The sequence below is a fragment of the Molossus molossus genome, unplaced genomic scaffold (genome assembly GCF_014108415.1).
Source record: "Molossus molossus isolate mMolMol1 unplaced genomic scaffold, mMolMol1.p scaffold_m16_p_6, whole genome shotgun sequence".
Lineage (NCBI taxonomy): Eukaryota > Metazoa > Chordata > Mammalia > Chiroptera > Molossidae > Molossus > Molossus molossus.
The window spans coordinates 102,546,958-102,554,701 of record NW_023425399.1 but is presented as its reverse complement, the minus strand read 5'-3'; positions in this window follow the sequence as shown (position 1 = coordinate 102,554,701).

Here is a 7,744-nt window from a genome sequence, read left to right as displayed (position 1 = left end):
AAATAAATATCTGCTCTTGCCTTGGGGAGAAGCGTAGAGAGGATGAAAAAAGAAAAAGAGAGAGAGAGAAAGTAAATGCATTGCTTCTGGGACAGTAGAGCAGAAGTCCTCTTCATTATTAAATTATTAAGAGCAAATGTTTAACACCCCACCACCCCCAGCCTGCAATAGTTGGAAAAATAGATAACCGCTATTGTTTTGGACGTGAGTCCATATTTTTATCTGTATTTTGTTTTATCAGGCAGTATTTATTTCAAAGTCCAGTGGTGCACACAACTACGCTTAGAGACAGCCAGCCACTCAAGTTTAAACAGATATCCCTCACCTGGACCATGTGGCTGAGTGGATTGAGCATGGGTCCAGGGACTGAGAGGTCCTGGTTTGATTCCTAGTCAGTGCACATGTCAGGGTTGCAGGCTCGATCCCCAGTATGGAGCGTGCAGGAGGCAGCCAATAGATATTTGTCTTTCATTGATGTTTCTCTCTCTCTCTCCCTTCTTCTCTCTCTACAAAATAAAAATATATATATATTTTAAAGAGATACTTCTCGCTGTCTATTAAAGTCCAAAATATCTACCTTGAGGCTGGTAGTGAGCAAAGAGAGCTTAATTGTTTTTCAACTAACCTCTGGTTTTAAATAGATAACGTTAAGTTTAGGGGTGAATATAAGGTTCCCCTTAGATTTCTACAGGCCACATATCATTATTTATTGATGTAGTTAGAGGAATGCTTTCTATTTAAGTTAGCATGCTCTCCCTAGATGGATAAACATAAAACAAAACACAAGAAACCTTGCTTCCATTCTGCATTGATTGCAAGGAGGCATACAATAGCCGGCTCCGATTCAGTGTTCACATCTCCAATAATAGTATCTGTCACAGGGTACGTAAAATAACGAGGGCACCACCGTAGCTGAACACTACCAGGCAGTGCATGCCCTGGCTAGAAAGATATAAATACAGACATAAAGGACATCTAACAGCCTAGATAATCAGATTATTCCAGAAGAGATTCTGTTATCTGGACAGGAAAGTAACAGTCCCCTTGAATCTGGTGGGGACCAAAGTGATCGACTTCTCATTTCCTGAGCCAAAACTTTTAACATGGTGAAATGTGTTATTTGAATGTCAAGTCTCTCCCAGATACATTCATTAAAAACACATTGGATAAGCTGGGAAGAAAATGGGCAAAAGATTTAAACAGATACTTTACCAAAAAAAAAAAAAAAGATGCTTAACATCATTAGTCATTGGGCAAATGTAACTTAAAACCACTGCACACCCACTAGAAACACTTAACTTCTAAAAACTGACTATACCATGAGTTAATGAAGATGTAGAGCAACGGGAACTCTCATACATTGTTCGTGGAAATACAAAATGGTGCAATGACTTTGGAAAGGAGTGTGGCAGTTTCTTAAAAAGTTACACATGACACCCATCTGTCATTCATTCCTAGATATTTGCCCTAGAGAGATAAAACCATGCCTGCATAAAGACTTGCATGTGAAAGCTCCTATCAGTTTTATTTGTAAGAGTCAAAAATTGGAAACAACACAAATGTCCATTAAAAATGGCTGGCTAAATAAATTGTGATACATCCACAAAGTGGAATACTACTCAGCAATAAAAAGGAATGGATGATTGATGTTCACCTCATCATGGAGTAATCTTAAAATGAGTAGCTGAGTGAAAGACCCAGGCAAAAAAAAATAGATGATACCATTTATATAAAATTCCAGAAAATGTTAATTAATCTATAACACCAGAAAGCAAATCATTGGTTCTCTGGGGAGGAGCGTGGAAACGGAGGGATTACAAAGAAGCAAGAAAACTCTCAAGGCTGATGGAAATGTTCATTATCTTGACTGTGGCATGTGCATGTGTTTTGGGGTAAGGAATCTTTTTCTGCCAAGGATATTTATAACATCATTCATGGGCCATACAAAATTATGAACTTAAAAATTCGCCTTCTATAATTGGTCAGGTTAATTTGGTGAGACGTGTGATGTAAGCTAGTATTGATTTCATAGGCCTTATATGGTCTGAGGGCCAGACGTTCCCCATCCCTGAGTGGATCAAATTATACTCACTAAGTGTATGTGGTTTGGGGCACTTTAATTATACTTCAATAAGATTGGGGAGAAAACACCTTGAGAAACCTAACACTTTAGGACATTTAGATTTAGGCTCTTTCCTGGCCTTGTTCCAGGAGAGAACATTTTTGTCACTTAGGAGGCATATACCAAGGAATCTATACTATGTTTAGGAAACTGTATCATAGATTTTATGCAGTCTACAGTTAATGAAAACTATAGTTGACAGTTGAAAGAATGGCCTTGTCTGGTAAAATGCATGCAGTCAGAGCTTGGAGGTGGGAGACTTATTTATTCAGATGTAAGTCTTACTCAGTGACACAAGATGGGACATTGTGTATCTCTGAGGCAGAGCATAAATGGAGTTTTGATCAAGTGCAACAAACCCTTAGTGGGGAAAGGTGATGTCAGACTGGGTGGATATACAAACGCTCAAATATATCAGTGCCATAAATCCTGTTAAAGAAAGAGGTGAATTAAATTATTACTTAATTAGTCTCCTGAATTTCCTAGGTTCAGCCTTCCCAATACTATCTTGTTCAAATTCTTTTGTGGGTTTCAAACATTCTTAAAGTCATAGACTCTTTAATCAAACAAAATCCCACTCACACCACCCTAATTATTGCTCCTTAGGTAGATGGAAAATGAAACTTCAGGCCACATATTTATTTTATAAGGTTATATTTTGAATTCTCATCAATAAGTGGAATGCAACTAGAGAATAGTAACCACAGGCTTGCCATGAAGGTTTTGTGGATGATGCTTGCTGATATATTGACTTCGGCATCCATTTCTGTATTGTTTGATTTGTAGTTTTCACAAATTCCACATTTATACAGATAAGCAATTTCAATTGGTATATATTTTTTAAACCAGTGCCCATTGTAAACTGAGTATAATCTTCATTTAAACTGACCCAGAAGCTTGAGAGAATTTTAATGAATGTTTGCCTCTAAAAGGAATCATTAACAATATCAAAAACTGATTTCATTTCTTACCAAAAAAAAAAAAAAAAGGCAGGCAAGAAGCACCAAAAATTTACAATAAGTGTTAAAATGTTTTCATGTGAACGTATCGCACCTCAATCTGCTATGCATTTGTTTGTTATTGCACAACTTTCACTCCATGACAAGCACACAGAAAGCAGACATCCCTCAGCCACTCCTGGTATTTCACAATCAATGGTGCACACATGTTGTAACAGTATTTTTACTTGTACAATTTTATGTGTTCAGACATGTGAACTCTAAATGAAAACTGAACAGAGAAAAAGCTGAGTCAGAACCAAGTCATGAACTCAATAGCCAGTAGGCAATATAAGACGTTCAATATCTATCCAGATGGCAAAGGTAAAGGGGTTTTGCAGAAGTAATTAACATCACTGATTAGTTGACTTTGAGTTCATCAAAAGGGAGATTATCCTTGGTGGGCCTGGTTTAACCAGGTGAATCATTTAAAAGACAGTCTAGAGATCAGAAGCAGACACCAGACTCTTCTGTGGGTCTTAAATAAATAAGCTACAGCTACAAAGACTGAATGCTGCTAACAACCACATGAACCTGGAAGAAGACCTGAGCCTCAGATTGAGACCCTGGCCCCAGTCAACCCCTTGAATTCACCAAGAGCAGAGTACTCGGCTAAGCTGTGTCCCATGTGTGATAATAAAAGCATGTTGTTTTTAGATGCTAAATTTGTGGTAATTTGTTATCCAGTAATAGAAAATGAATGTAAATGCTTTATTCGCAGGCAAATAAATACTGTGAACACTTCAGGGCTATCATTCAGTGTTAAAAATTCTTTAAGCTCAGAGATATAGCTAAAAGTAATCTCAGGTCAGAAAACTCAGGTCAGCTAAAGAAAAAAACAGTATGAAAAGTCATTCAAAATTATATCTTAAGAATCTGAAGAAGGTAGTAAATAACATCCTAAGCTCTATGCAAATATGAGGTAAAGCCACCAACTTAAAATGGCCTCCAATGAATTAAAAGTTGATTTATAATATACTTGACTGTGTTTTATTATCATTAAAAAGTTAGCCAAAAATTGCAAAATATATAACTTTACAATGGAGGAAATTGCCACACACCACTTTAATCAAGTGACCAAGGTTAACATCACCAATATTGGGACAAATTGAAATCCTGTGTCAAGGAATAGGATGTAATGAGAAGAACACAGCGTTGCTTGTGCAATGTCCCTGCCAAAGATGCATGTTACCTAATTTAATTATGAGGAAACATCAGACAAACCCAAAAAGAAAGGCATTTTACAAAATAACTGATCTGTAATCTTCGAGGTCATGAAAGTCAACAAAACACTGATGAACTGTTCCATAATTAAAGGAGACTAAAAAGACGTGATTGCCAAATGCACTGTATGATTTTGGATTAACTCCTTTTTGATAAAGGACATTGTTGGGAGAAGTGGCAGAACTTGAATGGGGGTGTGAAAATTGTGGTTGTATATCAATGTTAATATCTTCATTTTTATAGTTGCCTGTGGCTGTTATGGAGGAGAATGTCCTTGTTTGTAACAATTACACATTAAAGTATTTGGGGTTGTAGGACATCACATTAACAATTTACTTTCAAATACTGAGGCCAACCTGCTGAAGCATTTTAAATGTAATCAATTGAAGGGCTTTATCAGATCAAGATGCAGTGGGAAGGTACCATAAGAACCTAAGAATGGGGTTGTCTGATCAAAACGATGGTGAGAGAAAACATCTAGAAGTGAGTGAAGGACAGGCCGTGTGCTGAAGAATCTAGTGACATTATCATGTTAGTTCAAAGAAGAGAAGTCAGTAGTCTGGGTATTGTGTTGCTCCTGTAGGGGTAAAAATGGCATAGGGCTTGATCTGCCTTTGGTTATAAAGATAAGTTCAATACCAAAGTACTAATGAGTAAAAGGAATATTAAAATTTGACAGTATGATTATTTCTCTTACTACCACAAAACAATTTTTTCAGCAGGGACATGCAAACAAACGTTCCACCTGCAAAACCCCCCACGCAGTCATATGAATCCTGAATGATTAAATAGCATATACTCTAAAATGATATTTCTCTGGCAAAAAAAATTCACATTCTCATGATGGCAACAAAAGGTTCACATTTCAAGGTATGTTCAGAGATTATTCCTTTATCTCATCTGTTCATGATAAAAACAAGTTTAGGCAAAAATGAGACCAGAATAAAATTATATTTCTTCCCAATTAAATTACTGATTTACCTTGTGTTCTCTCCTACTCCTGCAATATACACCCCTGGGAAATATCAAAACTTGCTTCACTTTATAGAAAAATTACATCAGTATCTTATCCTTCCATCTTATTAGAGCATTCAGATATTATAATCTAGTTATTATTCTAAGTTTAGGATTAACTCATTTGAATGTTTTCCAAACTTCTCAGAAAAAAGCAAATGTTAACATGATTTTGAAACATGACATTTAAAAAGACAGTTTTCAGCACTCATATGACACTACTGTTAGAAGGTAATGTGTCTTTTCTACTCTTGTTTTTAAACAGAGAAGGTTTTTGTTTGTTTGTTTTAGCCACATCCTCTCTTCCTCTTTGGCATTTTGCTGCCTACCTAGTCTATTTATTCTTGATTATTCTTGATATATTCTTGATTATTCTTGGCCATGTTATAAAAATTAAGAGTAAAAATCAGGCCCACAGCGGGGCGGGAGGGGGTCAGGAAGCTTGAGGGAGAGGCTCTATATAATCTAGTCCTAATCAGGCAGGTTAGTTGATTAACTTTTGGGGTTCAGTAACAAGCCCATTAAGCTCTCACACTATATTACATCCTCTGGCCTAGACTTTCTCTTTGTTTATTTTTTTACTTTTATTTATTTTTATCCTCATCCGAGGATATTTTTCTATTTATCATCAGATAGAGTGGAAGGGAGGGAGAGCGCAAGAGAGAAACATGGACGTGAGAGAGACACATCAACTGGTTGCCTCCTGCATGATCCAAACAAGGCTGGGGACAAACTGCAACCCAGGTACGTGCCTTTGACAGGAACCAAACCCATGACTCATTGGTCCACAGGCTGACGCTCTAACCACTTAGCAACCGGCCAGGGTTAGACTTTCTCTTTGATGAAGGACTTATTTTGGACATTATATTCCTTTTCTTATTTTTCAATTTGATTCACAACTCAAGAATGATCGAGGGGGTGCCAGGCTTTGGGCCCCTCAAGATTTCAAAAGTAGCTAATGAATGTGATTTTCTTTTTCATCTGGAGAACTGGTATAGGGTGTCTATAGTAGGATGATCTTGCCGATGCTGTCTAAGCCGTGCTGGCTTAGGAGGACGGGGGTTAGCTCCTGTGGCTAAATCTTTTGAGTAAGAGAGCATGTAGAATGGAAGGCAAGGCTCCGAACGATAGAACCTCGAAGATCACCATCATTTGAGGAAGTATCCAAGAAAGGATATACATGAAGGCAAATGGAAAGTAATAGATAGAAGGAGAATCAGAAGAGTTTGATATCTCATAAGCCAAGGAAGGAAAGAAGTTCAAGTAGAAGGGGTCACCAGAGATGAATCTTAATTTTATTGCATAGGAAGAAATGATACGATTATGAGAATGCAAATTAGGGTACTTTTTCTCAAACTTGAGAAAATACATACTCTTTTCACAAAGAGAAAATCATAAAAGACCACCACCCTTCCATGTTGAGTTAAATTATTGTTCTGATGTTATTTAAACATACAAAAATATTAATCTTGTTGTAAACTCTTTATGCTTGTGGTTTTTATGTAATTAAAAAGGAACAAATTTTAAGTTAAAAACAAGTAATTTATCAACTTTTCATAAAGTTAAATCAATTTACTATTATGAATGATCCCCCTGAGAACCCAAGTTACTGATCCCAAAGTATAATGTACAAATTGCCACTAGTCATATAGTTTAACTATTCATCAGTTTCTCAAAAATGTTATGCTATATATATATATATATATATATATATATATGATGAGAGAATCACAAAACAAGACTCTGTGTCTAAACAATTATTTCTAAATTTGTATATTTATCTGCATTTATGTATCTGCTCTTTGACTTCAAATAATTTGACTCTTTCTAATAGTCTATGATATTGCATACACACATATTTCATTGTCTTTTTGTTTATTTTGGAATCTTCAAAGTTTTTCTCATAGTGTTTTCTTTTTGGCTTTGATCATTTCTAATTTACACCTAATCTGTGGTAATTTTTAGTATAGCTTAAAGTTACTTCCAATTCATATAGACGAGAATACTCTAAAGAAAACATAACTATCTTATAATCAAACATGTTCGTAAAATGAAGTTAAGCCTCATTTTTAATTTCCTCAAAATTTAAAAAATACATTTATTGGGGCATAGAATCCTATGTGTTTTTTCTAAGCCTAGAAGAGCTGTTAATGCTGTTTTTATATAATCCATGTGATTAGATACTTCCACTGAAAACAAAACACGCTGCTCATCATTTTGAGAGTACACATTTTTTTTTTCCCATTTTTTGTTCAGATAGAGTGGGAGGGAGAGAGAGAGAGAAACATCGACATGAAAGGGACACATCAAGTAGCTGCCACCCGCACGACCCAGCCAGGGCTGGGGACAAACTGCAACCGAGGTACATGCCCTTAGCGGGAACCAA